Below are 21,108 nucleotides of genomic sequence, written 5' to 3'. Positions count from 1 at the left end.
AAAGAAGTAAAGTGAAGAGGGATCATCAAGTACCGACTGTTGTCAATTGTGGTCTTCAAACATGCTAAAAGCTGGAGTGTGTGACACTTAAACCCCGATTCAGGAGAAGAGGAAGGCTTTGCAAGTGATTACCCAGCGGGATGTTGTTCTGTGCCCTCCATTTAAGCATGAGGTGACCACTTAGGAAATCAGGTCGTTAGGCTTCTGCCCCGTGAGTGTGCAGGATTTGTTGTTTTATTCCATGACTTGTAAGGAAACCGAAGACAAAAGCACCTGTGAAAGCCTCCACAGTGCATCTCTAATGACCTTGTGTAGCTTCACAACATTTCAGGGACAGGCCACCAAAGGTGTCCCCTGCTGCCCCTGTGCCTGCACCCCGTTAGGGAGCACTGGCAGGGCTGCCACCCTGGAGAGACACCTGGAAGTCCCAGCAGTCCAGGGGCTGGAGATGTGAAATGCCAGAAACATCGATCTGGAAAAAGACAATTGCCGTCCTCTCTGCAGAGAGGTGTGCACACACAATGCTGTGGTGTACACTACCTGTTGTAAACTAGACTTTGGCATCATTGAATCCATTGTAATTAACTTTTGAAAAAAAATACCATTATGTTGGTGCAAAAATAATTGTATTGTGGAGTGTGAATTTTAAATTGTTAGAACTAGACTTAAAGACATCTTTCTTAATCAAAGTAGGAACCCCTACAATCAACATATTTTTTCTAACAAGGAATAAGTTTGTTTATTCCTGTAGCCTGAAAATCCATGTGTGGGTATTTGATGAACTCTTGGGAAGCATTTTCTGCATCCTTCTGTTTGGGGAAGCGTTTTCCCCTGCAAAGAATTGTCACGATGCTTGAAGAAGTGGTGGTTGGTTGGCAAAAGATCAGGTGAATATGGCGGATGAGGCAAAACTTCGTAGCCCCATTTGTTCAACTTCTGAAGTGTTGGTTGTGCAATGTGTTGTCGGGTGTTGTCATGGAGAAGAACTGGGCTCTTTCTGTTGACCGATGCTGGCTGCAGATGTTGCAGGTTTTGGTGTATCTCATGGATTTGCTGAGCAGACTTCTCAGATGGAATGGTTTCATCAGGATTCAGAAAGCCGTAGTGGATTAGACTGGTAGCAGACCACCAAATGGTGACTGTGACCTTTTCTGGTGCAAGTTTGGCTTTGGGAAGAGCTTTGGAGGTTCTTCTTGGTCAAACCACTGAGCTGGTCATTGCTGGTTATTGTATAAAATCCACTTTTTGTCACACATCCCAATCCGATGGAGAACTGGTTCATTGATGATGCGTAAAGAAGACATTTGAAAACGGCTGGTTTTGTTTCTTTTCGGTCAGCTCACAAAGCACCCACTTCTCGAGCAGTTTCACCTTTGCAATTTGCTTCAAATGCCGAATGACAGTAGAATGGTCAACGTTGAGTTCTTCAGCAACTTCTCATGTAGTTGTAACAGGATCAGCTCCCATGGTTGCTCTTAGTTGGTCATTGTCACCTTCCGAGGACCAGCAAATACACGCCTCGTCTTCAAGACTCTCATCTCCCTTGCGAAACTTCTTGCGCCACCACTGCCCTGTACGTTTGGTAGCAGTTCCTGGACCAAATGCGTCATTGATGTTGCGATTTCTCTCTGCTGCTTTACAACTCATTTTGAACTCAAATAAGACAATCACTTGAATTAGCTTTTTTTGCCTTAATCATTTACATAGATGAAAATATAAAACAAACAGCAAGTCATAAGTCAGTAGCAAAAAAATAAAAGTGAGAAAAGTGCATTAAAATGATGTATAACATAACCACCTTTATTGAAGAATGCATCCAATAGCAAACGCCAAATTTCAACAATGCAGAAACTGCAATTACGTTTGCACCAACCTAATATAAATATTATCTCCATGTCTTAAAAGTAGCTCATCATTTGTGTGTTTAGCTAATAATACAAATCACCTTAAGGACACAGCAGTTTTGCATCTCCTGCGTAAAGCACCCATATATGGATAAAAAAATATTATTGTTCCATTGAGCAAGGGAAGGGGATCAGCAGCATCAGCCTTTGAGGGAAAAGCAGATGCTTTCATTGGTTCAGACTTATGTCCCTGTAAACAGCGGCTCCCACTTCAGCTCGGGGAAGGCAGCACCAACACTACTCGCAGAAACACTCAGGTCCAGAGCGTGCACTGACAGATTCAGGCAAAATATACTTGTTTATGTCGGACTAGTCAGCTCTGTATGCACACCAATGGCAGCCGAAAGGATGTGTTGTACTTGGTGTTTCAGGAGCCTTCGCCAGTGGAAACTATATATTATTATACTGTAGATTTCTGGATAACTTGCAACAGCCCTTAATGCAGGGCAGATTTTTTTTCGCCACCCATTGCCAGATCCAAGACGAAGAGAGACTAGAACAAACTTTAAGATAAATACTTTAATAGATGAACCAAGGAATTGTGAATATTACATTAGAGAGAGTTAGAAGTATTTTCAGGAAGAGAAAATTGATGGTGCACGTCAGGTAGAAGTGTGCTGTGGAGCCCAATCTCCCTGTGGTTCTGCCCCAGCTGCTGGCCCGGACTGCGTTTCTCGGGTGTCCGGGTAGCTCTAGTGTGGGCGGTGTCGTGGCCTCTTGGGGGCTGCAGAGGCGCTGGGGACACTGGCCCTCCTCTTCGGGGGGCGCCGGGGCTCCCCAGGTGAGCGGTCCCTGCCCTGGGCAGCAGTGGAGGGACCTGCCACCGCCTGCCCCAGCTCCTCCGGCGGCTCCTCCTGCGCTGGGGGGTTGGGGGCAGCAGGTCCCCCCGGGGAGGCGGTGGGCCCAGGGGTGGCCGCAGGGCTGTCCTCCTGCTCCTGGGCAGCCGGGGACTCCAGGAGCTGCAGCTGCCGCAGGACCTGCTCACCGCAGCGCTCTGCGGCGACGTCCGTGAGCTGGCGCACAAACGTCTCCGTCTGCTCGTGCAGGAAGGGCTGCAGCTCGCGCACCAAGGCCTCCTGGTCCAGGCCGTGGCGGCACAGGGTGGTTACGATGGTGCCCTCTGCCACGGCCAGCTCCCACCAGAAAGGCCCCTGCAGCACCTCGTTGACCCAGGAGAGCAGGGGCTCCATCATCTCCCAGGAGCGGCGGAACAGCCCAGCCCAGACCTGGGGCTGCAAGCCGGCCACGTAGTTCCTGCGCACCAGCTGCACAGCCTCCTGCTCGTCCTGCTCGCTGCCAGCCGATGGATCTGAGGGCTGTGGGAGATCCATCTCCAAAAAGTCGTGCTCTGACCAGACAGAGTACACGACAGTGTTGACAGTCTGCCTGCAAAGGGGGCACGATGATCTCCTCTTTGCCCAGCGCAGAACGCAGCCCAGGCAGAACTGGTGCATGCAGGGGGTCACATAGGCCGCTTCATCGTCAGCGCTGCGGCACATGGGGCAGCTCCACTCTGCCTCTGCGGCCATGTTTGCTTCTTGCCGCTGGCTGGGGACAGCTGAGGACAAGGAGCTGCTCCCCGTCGCTGGCGTCACACGCTGCAAAAGAGAGAGAGGCCATGGTCACTTGCTGTCCCACAGCCGGGAGGACGAGATGCCCAGGCCGTCGAGAAGGACACCCAGCAAGCTCTCAAAGCCCCATCACCCAGCCCCGGCCACCCCGGGGGACGTTTCCCCGCACAGCTCACCTGTGCCGCTGCAAGCGTGTCCCGCAGAGCCCGGCTGCCTGAAGCAGGCAGGGCCGGGGAAACACGGGGTGGCTCTGGAACAGGCACCGAGAGCTGCCGACGGCAGCGCCAAAGCACCGACCAGCACCAGGACAAGCCTCGCTCCGACCTCCAGACCTCGCAGGCACGCTCGGCAGGAGTCCAGCCACGAGCCAGGCTGGGCCGGGCTGTGCCGGCGCCCGCGGATAAGCAGCGAGGGACGTGAGGTCACAGTGCATCGCTCGCTGACGTCACAGTCCATCGCTCGCTGACGTCACAGTCCATCGCTCGCTGACGTCACCGTACGCTGTCTGCTCCTATGGAGTTTGCACGGGTAGCGCTCTGGCTGGCGCTGGCGCTCGTGCAGATGAAAAATGTAATAATTCCCACATTCCTGGAGCTGAGAACCTGGCCCCTCCTCTGTGGCTTGAGGAGAGCAGGCAGAGCGTGGTTCTGAGCTGAGGTTCGTAGGAACGTGGTTCAGAGACGGACTTGGCTGTGTGAAGTTAACGGTTCGACTCGGTGATCTCATTAATGACTTGAGAGGAAGCTTGGAGGAAGCCACTTTTGTAGAACTGGAACATAGCCCGTCATCAGTACATGCACTATGATTAGGAATTCTTTCCATGCCTTGATTTCTAAGGAGCCAGAAGTAATAAAGGTGGGATAACAACTGATATCTGCTCGGAGTTTACTTTCAGTTGAATGTGTTTTGAAAGAAGTAAAGTGAAGAGGGATCATCAAGTACCGACTGTTGTCAATTGTGGTCTTCAAACATGCTAAAAGCTGGAGTGTGTGACATTTAAACCCCGATTCAGGAGAAGAGGAAGGCTTTGCAAGTGATTACCCAGCGGGATGTTGTTCTGTGCCCTCCATTTAAGCATGAGGTGACCACTTAGGAAATCAGGTCGTTAGGCTTCTGCCCCGTGAGTGTGCAGGATTTGTTGTTTTATTCCATGACTTGTAAGGAAACCGAAGACAAAAGCACCTGTGAAAGCCTCCACAGTGCATCTCTAATGACCTTGTGTAGCTTCACAACATTTCAGGGACAGGCCACCAAAGGTGTCCCCTGCTGCCCCTGTGCCTGCACCCCGTTAGGGAGCACTGGCAGGGCTGCCACCCTGGAGAGACACCTGGAAGTCCCAGCAGTCCAGGGGCTGGAGATGTGAAATGCCAGAAACATCGATCTGGAAAAAGACAATTGCCGTCCTCTCTGCAGAGAGGTGTGCACACACAATGCTGTGGTGTACACTACCTGTTGTAAACTAGACTTTGGCATCATTGAATCCATTGTAATTAACTTTGGGGAAAAAAAATACCATTATGTTGGTGCAAAAATAATTGTATTGTGGAGTGTGAATTTTAAATTGTTAGAACTAGACTTAAAGACATCTTTCTTAATCAAAGTAGGAACCCCTACAATCAACATATTTTTTCTAACAAGGAATAAGTTTGTTTATTCCTGTAGCCTGAAAATCCATGTGTGGGTATTTGATGAACTCTTGGGAAGCATTTTCTGCATCCTTCTGTTTGGGGAAGCGTTTTCCCCTGCAAAGAATTGTCGCGATGCTTGAAGAAGTGGTGGTTGGTTGGCAAAAGATCAGGTGAATATGGCGGATGAGGCAAAACTTCGTAGCCCCATTTGTTCAACTTCTGAAGTGTTGGTTGTGCAATGTGTTGTCGGGTGTTGTCATGGAGAAGAACTGGGCTCTTTCTGTTGACCGATGCTGGCTGCAGATGTTGCAGGTTTTGGTGTATCTCATGGATTTGCTGAGCAGACTTCTCAGATGGAATGGTTTCATCAGGATTCAGAAAGCCGTAGTGGATTAGACTGGTAGCAGACCACCAAACGGTGACTGTGACCTTTTCTGGTGCAAGTTTGGCTTTGAGAAGAGCTTTGGAGGTTCTTCTTGGTCAAACCACTGAGCTGGTCATTGCTGGTTATTGTATAAAATCCACTTTTCGTCACACATCCCAATCCGATGGAGAACTGGTTCATTGATGATGCGTAAAGAAGACATTTGAAAACGGCTGGTTTTGTTTCTTTTCGGTCAGCTCACAAAGCACCCACTTCTCGAGCAGTTTCACCTTTGCAATTTGCTTCAAATGCCGAATGACAGTAGAATGGTCAACGTTGAGTTCTTCAGCAACTTCTCATGTAGTTGTAACAGGATCAGCTCCCATGGTTGCTCTTAGTTGGTCATTGTCACCTTCCGAGGACCAGCAAATACACGCCTCGTCTTCAAGGCTCTCATCTCCCTTGCGAAACTTCTTGCGCCACCACTGCCCTGTACGTTTGGTAGCAGTTCCTGGACCAAATGCGTCATTGATGTTGCGATTTCTCTCTGCTGCTTTACAACTCATTTTGAACTCAAATAAGACAATCACTTGAATTAGCTTTTTTTGCCTTAATCATTTACATAGATGAAAATATAAAACAAACAGCAAGTCATAAGTCAGTAGCAAAAAAATAAAAGTGAGAAAAGTGCATTAAAATGATGTATAACATAACCACCTTTATTGAAGAATGCATCCAATAGGAAACGCCAAATTTCAACAATGCAGAAACTGCAATTACGTTTGCACCAACCTAATATAAATATTATCTCCATGTCTTAAAAGTAGCTCATCATTTGTGTGTTTAGCTAATAATACAAATCACCTTAAGGACACAGCAGTTTTGCATCTCCTGCGTAAAGCACCCATATATGGATAAAAAAATATTATTGTTCCATTGAGCAAGGGAAGGGGATCAGCAGCATCAGCCTTTGAGGGAAAAGCAGATGCTTTCATTGGTTCAGACTTATGTCCCTGTAAACAGCGGCTCCCACTTCAGCTCGGGGAAGGCAGCACCAACACTACTCGCAGAAACACTCAGGTCCAGAGCGTGCACTGACAGATTCAGGCAAAATATACTTGTTTATGTCGGACTAGTCAGCTCTGTATGCACACCAATGGCAGCCGAAAGGATGTGTTGTACTTGGTGTTTCAGGAGCCTTCGCCAGTGGAAACTATATATTATTATACTGTAGATTTCTGGATAACTTGCAACAGCCCTTAATGCAGGGCAGATTTTTTTTCGCCACCCATTGCCAGATCCAAGACGAAGAGAGACTAGAACAAACTTTAAGATAAATACTTTAATAGATGAACCAAGGAATTGTGAATATTACATTAGAGAGAGTTAGAAGTATTTTCAGGAAGAGAAAATTGATGGTGCACGTCAGGTAGAAGTGTGCTGTGGAGCCCAATCTCCCTGTGGTTCTGCCCCAGCTGCTGGCCCGGACTGCGTTTCTCGGGTGTCCGGGTAGCTCTAGTGTGGGCGGTGTCGTGGCCTCTTGGGGGCTGCAGAGGCGCTGGGGACACTGGCCCTCCTCTTCGGGGGGCGCCGGGGCTCCCCAGGTGAGCGGTCCCTGCCCTGGGCAGCAGTGGAGGGACCTGCCACCGCCTGCCCCAGCTCCTCCGGCGGCTCCTCCTGCGCTGGGGGGTTGGGGGCAGCAGGTCCCCCCGGGGAGGCGGTGGGCCCAGGGGTGGCCGCAGGGCTGTCCTCCTGCTCCTGGGCAGCCGGGGACTCCAGGAGCTGCAGCTGCCGCAGGACCTGCTCACCGCAGCGCTCTGCGGCGACGTCCGTGAGCCGGCGCACAAACGTCTCCGTCTGCTCGTGCAGGAAGGGCTGCAGCTCACGCACCAAGGCCTCCTGGTCCAGGCCGTGGCGGCACAGGGTGGTTACGATGGTGCCCTCTGCCACGGCCAGCTCCCACCAGAAAGGCCCCTGCAGCACCTCGTTGACCCAGGAGAGCAGGGGCTCCATCATCTCCCAGGAGCGGCGGAACAGCCCAGCCCAGACCTGGGGCTGCAAGCCGGCCACGTAGTTCCTGCGCACCAGCTGCACAGCCTCCTGCTCGTCCTGCTCGCTGCCAGCCGATGGATCTGAGGGCTGTGGGAGATCCATCTCCAAAAAGTCGTGCTCTGACCAGACAGAGTACACGACAGTGTTGACAGTCTGCCTGCAAAGGGGGCACGATGATCTCCTCTTTGCCCAGCGCAGAACGCAGCCCAGGCAGAACTGGTGCATGCAGGGGGTCACATAGGCCGCTTCATCGTCAGCGCTGCGGCACATGGGGCAGCTCCACTCTGCCTCTGCGGCCATGTTTGCTTCTTGCCGCTGGCTGGGGACAGCTGAGGACAAGGAGCTGCTCCCCGTCGCTGGCGTCACACGCTGCAAAAGAGAGAGAGGCCATGGTCACTTGCTGTCCCACAGCCGGGAGGACGAGATGCCCAGGCCGTCGAGAAGGACACCCAGCAAGCTCTCAAAGCCCCATCACCCAGCCCCGGCCACCCCGGGGGACGCTTCCCCGCACAGCTCACCTGTGCCGCTGCAAGCGTGTCCCGCAGAGCCCGGCTGCCTGAAGCAGGCAGGGCCGGGGAAACACGGGGTGGCTCTGGAACAGGCACCGAGAGCTGCCGACGGCAGCGCCAAAGCACCGACCAGCACCAGGACAAGCCTCGCTCCGACCTCCAGACCTCGCAGGCACGCTCGGCAGGAGTCCAGCCACGAGCCAGGCTGGGCCGGGCTGTGCCGGCGCCCGCGGATAAGCAGCGAGGGACGTGAGGTCACAGTGCATCGCTCGCTGACGTCACAGTCCATCGCTCGCTGACGTCACTGTACGCTGTCTGCTCCTATGCAGTTTGCACGGGTAGCGCTCTGGCTGGCGCTGGCGCTCGTGCAGATGAAAAATGTAATAATTCCCACATTCCTTGAGCTGAGAACCTGGCCCCTCCTCTGTGGCTTGAGGAGAGCAGGCAGAGCGTGGTTCTGAGCTGAGGTTCGTAGGAACGTGGTTCAGAGACGGACTTGGCTGTGTGAAGTTAACGGTTCGACTCGGTGATCTCATTAATGACTTGAGAGGAAGCTTGGAGGAAGCCACTTTTGTAGAACTGGAACATAGCCCATCATCAGTACATGCCCTATGAACAAAAATTCTTTCCATGCCTTGATTTCTAAGGAGCCAGAAGTAATAAAGGTGGGATAACCACTGATATCTGCTCAGAGTTTACTTTCAGTTGAATGTGTTTTGAAAGAAGTGAAGTGAAGAGGGATCATCAAGTACCGACTGTTGTCAATTGTGGTCTTCAAACATGCTAAAAGCTGGAGTGTGTGACACTTAAACCCCGATTCAGGAGAAGAGGAAGGCTTTGCAAGTGATTACCCAGCGGGATGTTGTTCTGTGCCCTCCATTTAAGCATGAGGTGACCACTTACGAAATCAGGTCGTTAGGCTTCTGCCCCGTGAGTGTGCAGGATTTGTTGTTTTATTCCATGACTTGTAAGGAAACCGAAGACAAAAGCACCTGTGAAAGCCTCCACAGTGCATCTCTAATGACCTTGTGTAGCTCCACAACATTTCAGGGACAGGCCACCAAAGGTGTCCCCTGCTGCCCCTGTGCCTGCACCCCGTTAGGGAGCACTGGCAGGGCTGCCACCCTGGAGAGACACCTGGAAGTCCCAGCAGTCCAGGGGCTGGAGATGTGAAATGCCAGAAACATCGATCTGGAAAAAGACAATTGCCGTCCTCTCTGCAGAGAGGTGTGCACACACAATGCTGTGGTGTACACTACCTGTTGTAAACTAGACTTTGGCATCATTGAATCCATTGTAATTAACTTTGGGGAAAAAAAATACCGTTATGTTGGTGCAAAAAGAATTGTATTGTGGAGTGTGAATTTTAAATTGTTAGAACTAGACTTAAACACATCTTTCTTAACCAAAGTAGGAACCCCTACACTCAACATATTTTTGCCAACAAGGAATAAGTTTGTTTATTCCTGTAGCCTTGAAAATCCATGTATGGGTATTTGATGAACTCTTGGGAAGCATTTTCTGCATCCTCCTGTTTGGGGAAGCATTTTCCCTTCCAAAGAATTGTCGCGATGCTTGAAGAAGTGGTGGTCAGTTGGCAAAAGATCAGGTGAATATGGCGGATGAGGCAAAACTTCGTAGCCCCATTTGTTCAACTTCTGAAGTGTTGGTTGTGCAATGTGTGGTCGGGTGTTGTCATGGAGAAGAACTGGGCTCTTTCTGTTGACCGATGCTGGCTGCAGATGTTGCAGTTTTCGGTCCATCTCATGGATTTGCTGAGCAGACTTCTCAGATGGAATGGTTTCATCAGGATTCAGAAAGCCATAGTGGATTAGACTGGTAGCAGACCACCAAACGGTGACTGTGACCTTTTCTGGTGCAAGTTTGGCTTTGGGAAGAGCTTTGGAGGTTCTTCTTGGTCAAACCACTGAGCTGGTCATTGCTGGTTATTGTATAAAATCCACTTTTCGTCACACATCCCGATCCGATGGAGAACTGGTTCATTGATGATGCGTAAAGAAGACATTTGAAAACGGCTGGTTTTGTTTCTTTTCGGTCAGCTCACAAAGCACCCACTTCTCGAGGAGTTTCACCTTTGCAATTTGCTTCAAATGCCGAATGACAGTAGAATGGTCAACGTTGAGTTCTTCAGCAACTTCTCATGTAGTTGTAACAGGATCAGCTCCCATGGTTGCTCTTAGTTGGTCATTGTCACCTTCCGAGGACCAGCAAATACATGCCTCGTCTTCAAGGCTCTCATCTCCCTTGCGAAACTTCTTGCGCCACCACTGCCCTGTACGTTTGGTAGCAGTTCCTGGACCAAATGCGTCATTGATGTTGCGATTTCTCTCTGCTGCTTTACAACCCATTTTGAACTCCAATAAGACAATCACTTGAATTTGCTTTTTTTGCCTAAATCATTTACATAGATGAAAATATAAAACAAACAGCAAGTCATAAGTCAGTAGCAAAAAAAATAAAAGTGAGAAAAGTGCATTAAAATGATGTATAACATAACCACCTTTATTGAAGAATGCATCCAATAGCAAACGCCAAATTTCAACAATGCAGAAACTGCAATTACGTTTGCACCAACCTAATATAAATATTATCTCCGTGTCTTAAAAGTAGCTCATCATTTGTGTGTTTAGGTAATAATACAAATCACCTTAAGGACACAGCAGTTTTGCATCCCCTGCGTAAAGCATCCATCTATGGATAAAAAAATATTATTGTTCCATTGAGCAAGGGAAGGGAATCAGCAGCATCAGCCTTTGAGGGAAAAGCAGATGCTTTCATTGGTTCAGACTTATGTCCCTGTAAACAGCGGCTCCCACTTCAGCTCGGGGAAGGCAGCACCAACACTACTCGCAGAAACACTCAGGTCCAGAGCGTGCACTGACAGAGTCAGGCAAAATATACTTGTTTATGTCGGACTAGTCAGCTCTGTATGCACACCAATGGCAGCCGAAAGGATGTGTTGTACTTGGTGTTTCAGGAGCCTTCGCCAGTGGAAACAATATATTATTATACTGTAGACTTCTGGATAACATGCAAAAGCCCTTAATGCAGGGCAGATTTTTTTTCGCCACCCATTTCCAGATCCAAGACGAAGAGAGAGTAGAACAGACTTTAAGAATGAATACTTTAATAGATGAACCAAGGAATTGTGTATATTACATTAGAGAGAGTTAGAAGTATTTTCAGGAAGAGAAAATTGATGGTGCACGTCAGGTAGAAGTGTGCTGCGGAGCCCAATCTCCCTGTGGTTCTGCCCCAGCTGCTGGCCCGGACTGCGTTTCTCGGGTGTCCGGGTAGCTCTAGTGTGGGCGGTGTCGTGGCCTCTTGGGGGCTGCAGAGGCGCTGGGGACACTGGCCCTCCTCTTCGGGGGGCGCCGGGGCTCCCCAGGTGAGCGGTCCCTGCCCTGGGCAGCAGTGGAGGGACCTGCCACCGCCTGCCCCAGCTCCTCCGGCGGCTCCTCCTGCGCTGGGGGGTTGGGGGCAGCAGGTCCCCCCGGGGAGGCGGTGGGCCCAGGGGTGGCCGCAGGGCTGTCCTCCTGCTCCTGGGCAGCCGGGGACTCCAGGAGCTGCAGCTGCCGCAGGACCTGCTCACCGCAGCGCTCTGCGGCGACGTCCGTGAGCCGGCGCACAAACGTCTCCGTCTGCTCGTGCAGGAAGGGCTGCAGCTCACGCACCAAGGCCTCCTGGTCCAGGCCGTGGCGGCACAGGGTGGTTACGATGGTGCCCTCTGCCACGGCCAGCTCCCACCAGAAAGGCCCCTGCAGCACCTCGTTGACCCAGGAGAGCAGGGGCTCCATCATCTCCCAGGAGCGGCGGAACAGCCCAGCCCAGACCTGGGGCTGCAAGCCGGCCACGTAGTTCCTGCGCACCAGCTGCACAGCCTCCTGCTCGTCCTGCTCGCTGCCAGCCGATGGATCTGAGGGCTGTGGGAGATCCATCTCCAAAAAGTCGTGCTCTGACCAGACAGAGTACACGACAGTGTTGACAGTCTGCCTGCAAAGGGGGCACGATGATCTCCTCTTTGCCCAGCGCAGAACGCAGCCCAGGCAGAACTGGTGCATGCAGGGGGTCACATAGGCCGCTTCATCGTCAGCGCTGCGGCACATGGGGCAGCTCCACTCTGCCTCTGCGGCCATGTTTGCTTCTTGCCGCTGGCTGGGGACAGCTGAGGACAAGGAGCTGCTCCCCGTCGCTGGCGTCACACGCTGCAAAAGAGAGAGAGGCCATGGTCACTTGCTGTCCCACAGCCGGGAGGACGAGATGCCCAGGCCGTCGAGAAGGACACCCAGCAAGCTCTCAAAGCCCCATCACCCAGCCCCGGCCACCCCGGGGGACGCTTCCCCGCACAGCTCACCTGTGCCGCTGCAAGCGTGTCCCGCAGAGCCCGGCTGCCTGAAGCAGGCAGGGCCGGGGAAACACGGGGTGGCTCTGGAACAGGCACCGAGAGCTGCCGACGGCAGCGCCAAAGCACCGACCAGCACCAGGACAAGCCTCGCTCCGACCTCCAGACCTCGCAGGCACGCTCGGCAGGAGTCCAGCCACGAGCCAGGCTGGGCCGGGCTGTGCCGGCGCCCGCGGATAAGCAGCGAGGGACGTGAGGTCACAGTGCATCGCTCGCTGACGTCACAGTCCATCGCTCGCTGACGTCACTGTACGCTGTCTGCTCCTATGCAGTTTGCACGGGTAGCGCTCTGGCTGGCGCTGGCGCTCGTGCAGATGAAAAATGTAATAATTCCCACATTCCTTGAGCTGAGAACCTGGCTCCTCCTCTGTGGCTTGAGGAGAGCAGGCAGAGCGTGGTTCTGAGCTGAGGTTCGTAGGAACGTGGTTCAGAGACGGACTTGGCTGTGTGAAGTTAACGGTTCGACTCGGTGATCTCATTAATGACTTGAGAGGAAGCTTGGAGGAAGCCACTTTTGTAGAACTGGAACATAGCCCATCATCAGTACATGCCCTATGAACAAAAATTCTTTCCATGCCTTGATTTCTAAGGAGCCAGAAGTAATAAAGGTGGGATAACCACTGATATCTGCTCAGAGTTTACTTTCAGTTGAATGTGTTTTGAAAGAAGTAAAGTGAAGAGGGATCATCAAGTACCGACTGTTGTCAACTGTGGTCTTCAAACATGCTAAAAGCTGGAGTGTGTGACATTTAAACCCCGATTCAGGAGAAGAGGAAGGCTTTGCAAGTGATTACCCAGCGGGATGTTGTTCTGTGCCCTCCATTTAAGCATGAGGTGACCACTTACGAAATCAGGTCGTTAGGCTTCTGCCCCGTGAGTGTGCAGGATTTGTTGTTTTATTCCATGACTAGTAAGGAAACCGAAGACAAAAGCACCTGTGAAAGCCTCCACAGTGCATCTCTAATGACCTTGTGTAGCTCCACAACATTTCAGGGACAGGCCACCAAAGGTGTCCCCTGCTGTCCCTGTGCCTGCACCCCGTTAGGGAGCACTGGCAGGGCTGCCACCCTGGAGAGACACCTGGAAGTCCCAGCAGTCCAGGGGCTGGAGATGTGAAATGCCAGAAACATCGATCTGGAAAAAGACAATTGCCGTCCTCTCTGCAGAGAGGTGTGCACACACAATGCTGTGGTGTACACTACCTGTTGTAAACTAGACTTTGGCATCATTGAATCCATTGTAATTAACTTTGGGGAAAAAAAGTACCATTATGTTGGTGCAAAAAGAATTGTATTGTGGAGTGTGAATTTTAAATTGTTAGAACTAGACTTAAACACATCTTTCTTAACCAAAGTAGGAACCCCTACACTCAACATATTTTTGCCAACAAGGAATAAGTTTGTTTATTCCTGTAGCCTTGAAAATCCATGTGTGGGTATTTGATGAACTCTTGGGAAGCATTTTCTGCATCCTCCTGTTTGGGGAAGCATTTTCCCTTCCAAAGAATTGTCGCGATGCTTGAAGAAGTGGTGGTCAGTTGGCAAAAGATCAGGTGAATATGGCGGATGAGGCAAAACTTCGTAGCCCCATTTGTTCAACTTCTGAAGTGTTGGTTGTGCAATGTGTGGTCGGGTGTTGTCATGGAGAAGAACTGGGCTCTTTCTGTTGACCGATGCTGGCTGCAGATGTTGCAGTTTTCGGTCCATCTCATGGATTTGCTGAGCAGACTTCTCAGATGGAATGGTTTCATCAGGATTCAGAAAGCCGTAGTGGATTAGACTGGTAGCAGACCACCAAACGGTGACTGTGACCTTTTCTGGTGCAAGTTTGGCTTTGGGAAGAGCTTTGGAGGTTCTTCTTGGTCAAACCACTGAGCTGGTCATTGCTGGTTATTGTATAAAATCCACTTTTCGTCACACATCCCAATCCAATGGAGAACTGGTTCATTGATGATGCGTAAAGAAGACATTTGAAAACGGCTGGTTTTGTTTCTTTTCGGTCAGCTCACAAAGCACCCACTTCTCGAGCAGTTTCACCTTTGCAATTTGCTTCAAATGCCGAATGACAGTAGAATGGTCAACGTTGAGTTCTTCAGCAACTTCTCATGTAGTTGTAACAGGATCAGCTCCCATGGTTGCTCTTAGTTGGTCATTGTCACCTTCCGAGGACCAGCAAATACACGCCTCGTCTTCAAGGCTCTCATCTCCCTTGCGAAACTTCTTGCGCCACCACTGCCCTGTACGTTTGGTAGCAGTTCCTGGACCAAATGCGTCATTGATGTTGCGATTTCTCTCTGCTGCTTTACAACCCATTTTGAACTCCAATAAGACAATCACTTGAATTTGCTTTTTTTGCCTAACATCATTTACATAGATGAAAATATAAAACAAACAGCAAGTCATAAGTCAGTAGCAAAAAAATAAAAGTGAGAAAAGCGCATTAAAATGATGTATAACATAACCACCTTTATTGAAGAATGCATCCAATAGCAAACGCCAAATTTCAACAATGCAGAAACTGCAATTACGTTTGCACCAACCTAATAGAAATATTATCTCCATGTCTTAAAAGTAGCTCATCATTTGTGTGCTTAGCTAATAATACAAATCACCTTAAGGACACAGCAGTTTTGCATCCCCTGCGTAAAGCACCCATATATGGATACAAGAATATTATTGGTGGATTGAGCAAGGGAAGGGGATCAGCAGCATCAGCCTTTGAGGGAAAAGCAGATGCTTTCATTGGTTCAGACTTATGTCCCTGTAAACAGCGGCTCCCACTTCAGCTCGGGGAAGGCAGCACCAACACTACTCGCAGAAACACTCAGGTCCAGAGCGTGCACTGACAGAGTCAGGCAAAATATACTTGTTTATGTCGGACTAGTCAGCTCTGTATGCACACCAATGGCAGCCGAAAGGATGTGTTGTACTTTCACATTTAGGAGCGTTCACCAGAGGAAACAATATGTTATTATACTGTAGATTTCTGGATAACTTGCAACAGCCCTCAATGTAGGACATGTTGGGTTTTTTTTCACCGCTCACTACCAGAAGAAGAAGAAGAGAGAGTAGAACAAACTTTAAGAATAAATACTTTAATAGATGAACCAAGGAATTGTGTATATTACATTAGAGAGAGTTAGAAGTATTTTCAGGAAGAGAAAATTGATGGTGCACGTCAGGTAGAAGTGTGCTGTGGAGCCCAATCTCCCTGTGGTTCTGCCCCAGCTGCTGGCCCGGACTGCGTTTCTCGGGTGTCCGGGTAGCTCTAGTGTGGGCGGTGTCGTGGCCTCTTGGGGGCTGCAGAGGCGCTGGGGACACTGGCCCTCCTCTTCGGGGGGCGCCGGGGCTCCCCAGGTGAGCGGTCCCTGCCCTGGGCAGCAGTGGAGGGACCTGCCACCGCCTGCCCCAGCTCCTCCGGCGGCTCCTCCTGCGCTGGGGGGTTGGGGGCAGCAGGTCCCCCCGGGGAGGCGGTGGGCCCAGGGGTGGCCGCAGGGCTGTCCTCCTGCTCCTGGGCAGCCGGGGACTCCAGGAGCTGCAGCTGCCGCAGGACCTGCTCACCGCAGCGCTCTGCGGCGACGTCCGTGAGCCGGCGCACAAACGTCTCCGTCTGCTCGTGCAGGAAGGGCTGCAGCTCACGCACCAAGGCCTCCTGGTCCAGGCCGTGGCGGCACAGGGTGGTTACGATGGTGCCCTCTGCCACGGCCAGCTCCCACCAGAAAGGCCCCTGCAGCACCTCGTTGACCCAGGAGAGCAGGGGCTCCATCATCTCCCAGGAGCGGCGGAACAGCCCAGCCCAGACCTGGGGCTGCAAGCCGGCCACGTAGTTCCTGCGCACCAGCTGCACAGCCTCCTGCTCGTCCTGCTCGCTGCCAGCCGATGGATCTGAGGGCTGTGGGAGATCCATCTCCAAAAAGTCGTGCTCTGACCAGACAGAGTACACGACAGTGTTGACAGTCTGCCTGCAAAGGGGGCACGATGATCTCCTCTTTGCCCAGCGCAGAACGCAGCCCAGGCAGAACTGGTGCATGCAGGGGGTCACATAGGCCGCTTCATCGTCAGCGCTGCGGCACATGGGGCAGCTCCACTCTGCCTCTGCGGCCATGTTTGCTTCTTGCCGCTGGCTGGGGACAGCTGAGGACAAGGAGCTGCTCCCCGTCGCTGGCGTCACACGCTGCAAAAGAGAGAGAGGCCATGGTCACTTGCTGTCCCACAGCCGGGAGGACGAGATGCCCAGGCCGTCGAGAAGGACACCCAGCAAGCTCTCAAAGCCCCATCACCCAGCCCCGGCCACCCCGGGGGACGCTTCCCCGCACAGCTCACCTGTGCCGCTGCAAGCGTGTCCCGCAGAGCCCGGCTGCCTGAAGCAGGCAGGGCCGGGGAAACACGGGGTGGCTCTGGAACAGGCACCGAGAGCTGCCGACGGCAGCGCCAAAGCACCGACCAGCACCAGGACAAGCCTCGCTCCGACCTCCAGACCTCGCAGGCACGCTCGGCAGGAGTCCAGCCACGAGCCAGGCTGGGCCGGGCTGTGCCGGCGCCCGCGGATAAGCAGCGAGGGACGTGAGGTCACAGTGCATCGCTCGCTGACGTCACAGTCCATCGCTCGCTGACGTCACTGTACGCTGTCTGCTCCTATGCAGTTTGCACGGGTAGCGCTCTGGCTGGCGCTGGCGCTCGTGCAGATGAAAAATGTAATAATTCCCACATTCCTTGAGCTGAGAACCTGGCCCCTCCTCTGTGGCTTGAGGAGAGCAGGCAGAGCGTGGTTCTGAGCTGAGGTTCGTAGGAACGTGGTTCAGAGACGGACTTGGCTGTGTGAAGTTAACGGTTCGACTCGGTGATCTCATTAATGACTTGAGAGGAAGCTTGGAGGAAGCCACTTTTGTAGAACTGGAACATAGCCCATCATCAGTACATGCCCTATGAACAAAAATTCTTTCCATGCCTTGATTTCTAAGGAGCCAGAAGTAATAAAGGTGGGATAACCACTGATATCTGCTCAGAGTTTACTTTCAGTTGAATGTGTTTTGAAAGAAGTGAAGTGAAGAGGGATCATCAAGTACCGACTGTTGTCAATTGTGGTCTTCAAACATGCTAAAAGCTGGAGTGTGTGACATTTAAACCCCGATTCAGGAGAAGAGGAAGGCTTTGCAAGTGATTACCCAGCGGGATGTTGTTCTGTGCCCTCCATTTAAGCATGAGGTGACCACTTACGAAATCAGGTCGTTAGGCTTCTGCCCCGTGAGTGTGCAGGATTTGTTGTTTTATTCCATGACTTGTAAGGAAACCGAAGACAAAAGCACCTGTGAAAGCCTCCACAGTGCATCTCTAATGACCTTGTGTAGCTCCACAACATTTCAGGGACAGGCCACCAAAGGTGTCCCCTGCTGCCCCTGTGCCTGCACCCCGTTAGGGAGCACTGGCAGGGCTGCCACCCTGGAGAGACACCTGGAAGTCCCAGCAGTCCAGGGGCTGGAGATGTGAAATGCCAGAAACATCGATCTGGAAAAAGACAATTGCCGTCCTCTCTGCAGAGAGGTGTGCACACACAATGCTGTGGTGTACACTACCTGTTGTAAACTAGACTTTGGCATCATTGAATCCATTGTAATTAACTTTGGGGAAAAAAAATACCGTTATGTTGGTGCAAAAAGAATTGTATTGTGGAGTGTGAATTTTAAATTGTTAGAACTAGACTTAAACACATCTTTCTTAACCAAAGTAGGAACCCCTACACTCAACATATTTTTGCCAACAAGGAATAAGTTTGTTTATTCCTGTAGCCTTGAAAATCCATGTATGGGTATTTGATGAACTCTTGGGAAGCATTTTCTGCATCCTCCTGTTTGGGGAAGCATTTTCCCTTCCAAAGAATTGTCGCGATGCTTGAAGAAGTGGTGGTCAGTTGGCAAAAGATCAGGTGAATATGGCGGATGAGGCAAAACTTCGTAGCCCCATTTGTTCAACTTCTGAAGTGTTGGTTGTGCAATGTGTGGTCGGGTGTTGTCATGGAGAAGAACTGGGCTCTTTCTGTTGACCGATGCTGGCTGCAGATGTTGCAGTTTTCGGTCCATCTCATGGATTTGCTGAGCAGACTTCTCAGATGGAATGGTTTCATCAGGATTCAGAAAGCCATAGTGGATTAGACTGGTAGCAGACCACCAAACGGTGACTGTGACCTTTTCTGGTGCAAGTTTGGCTTTGGGAAGAGCTTTGGAGGTTCTTCTTGGTCAAACCACTGAGCTGGTCATTGCTGGTTATTGTATAAAATCCACTTTTCGTCACACATCCCGATCCGATGGAGAACTGGTTCATTGATGATGCGTAAAGAAGACATTTGAAAACGGCTGGTTTTGTTTCTTTTCGGTCAGCTCACAAAGCACCCACTTCTCGAGGAGTTTCACCTTTGCAATTTGCTTCAAATGCCGAATGACAGTAGAATGGTCAACGTTGAGTTCTTCAGCAACTTCTCATGTAGTTGTAACAGGATCAGCTCCCATGGTTGCTCTTAGTTGGTCATTGTCACCTTCCGAGGACCAGCAAATACACGCCTCGTCTTCAAGGCTCTCATCTCCCTTGCGAAACTTCTTGCGCCACCACTGCCCTGTACGTTTGGTAGCAGTTCCTGGACCAAATGCGTCATTGATGTTGCGATTTCTCTCTGCTGCTTTACAACCCATTTTGAACTCCAATAAGACAATCACTTGAATTTGCTTTTTTTGCCTAAATCATTTACATAGATGAAAATATAAAACAAACAGCAAGTCATAAGTCAGTAGCAAAAAAAATAAAAGTGAGAAAAGTGCATTAAAATGATGTATAACATAACCACCTTTATTGAAGAATGCATCCAATAGCAAACGCCAAATTTCAACAATGCAGAAACTGCAATTACGTTTGCACCAACCTAATATAAATATTATCTCCGTGTCTTAAAAGTAGCTCATCATTTGTGTGTTTAGGTAATAATACAAATCACCTTAAGGACACAGCAGTTTTGCATCCCCTGCGTAAAGCATCCATCTATGGATAAAAAAATATTATTGTTCCATTGAGCAAGGGAAGGGAATCAGCAGCATCAGCCTTTGAGGGAAAAGCAGATGCTTTCATTGGTTCAGACTTATGTCCCTGTAAACAGCGGCTCCCACTTCAGCTCGGGGAAGGCAGCACCAACACTACTCGCAGAAACACTCAGGTCCAGAGCGTGCACTGACAGAGTCAGGCAAAATATACTTGTTTATGTCGGACTAGTCAGCTCTGTATGCACACCAATGGCAGCCGAAAGGATGTGTTGTACTTGGTGTTTCAGGAGCCTTCGCCAGTGGAAACAATATATTATTATACTGTAGACTTCTGGATAACATGCAAAAGCCCTTAATGCAGGGCAGATTTTTTTTCGCCACCCATTTCCAGATCCAAGACGAAGAGAGAGTAGAACAGACTTTAGGAATGAATACTTTAATAGATGAACCAAGGAATTGTGTATATTACATTAGAGAGAGTTAGAAGTATTTTCAGGAAGAGAAAATTGATGGTGCACGTCAGGTAGAAGTGTGCTGTGGAGCCCAATCTCCCTGTGGTTCTGCCCCAGCTGCTGGCCCGGACTGCGTTTCTCGGGTGTCCGGGTAGCTCTAGTGTGGGCGGTGTCGTGGCCTCTTGGGGGCTGCAGAGGCGCTGGGGACACTGGCCCTCCTCTTCGGGGGGCGCCGGGGCTCCCCAGGTGAGCGGTCCCTGCCCTGGGCAGCAGTGGAGGGACCTGCCACCGCCTGCCCCAGCTCCTCCGGCGGCTCCTCCTGCGCTGGGGGGTTGGGGGCAGCAGGTCCCCCCGGGGAGGCGGTGGGCCCAGGGGTGGCCGCAGGGCTGTCCTCCTGCTCCTGGGCAGCCGGGGACTCCAGGAGCTGCAGCTGCCGCAGGACCTGCTCACCGCAGCGCTCTGCGGCGACGTCCGTGAGCCGGCGCACAAACGTCTCCGTCTGCTCGTGCAGGAAGGGCTGCAGCTCACGCACCAAGGCCTCCTGGTCCAGGCCGTGGCGGCACAGGGTGGTTACGATGGTGCCCTCTGCCACGGCCAGCTCCCACCAGAAAGGCCCCTGCAGCACCTCGTTGACCCAGGAGAGCAGGGGCTCCATCATCTCCCAGGAGCGGCGGAACAGCCCAGCCCAGACCTGGGGCTGCAAGCCGGCCACGTAGTTCCTGCGCACCAGCTGCACAGCCTCCTGCTCGTCCTGCTCGCTGCCAGCCGATGGATCTGAGGGCTGTGGGAGATCCATCTCCAAAAAGTCGTGCTCTGACCAGACAGAGTACACGACAGTGTTGACAGTCTGCCTGCAAAGGGGGCACGATGATCTCCTCTTTGCCCAGCGCAGAACGCAGCCCAGGCAGAACTGGTGCATGCAGGGGGTCACATAGGCCGCTTCATCGTCAGCGCTGCGGCACATGGGGCAGCTCCACTCTGCCTCTGCGGCCATGTTTGCTTCTTGCCGCTGGCTGGGGACAGCTGAGGACAAGGAGCTGCTCCCCGTCGCTGGCGTCACACGCTGCAAAAGAGAGAGAGGCCATGGTCACTTGCTGTCCCACAGCCGGGAGGACGAGATGCCCAGGCCGTCGAGAAGGACACCCAGCAAGCTCTCAAAGCCCCATCACCCAGCCCCGGCC

This window comes from Caloenas nicobarica, chromosome 5, assembly GCF_036013445.1.
Source record: "Caloenas nicobarica isolate bCalNic1 chromosome 5, bCalNic1.hap1, whole genome shotgun sequence".
Lineage (NCBI taxonomy): Eukaryota > Metazoa > Chordata > Aves > Columbiformes > Columbidae > Caloenas > Caloenas nicobarica.
This window is presented reverse-complemented; position numbering follows the sequence as displayed.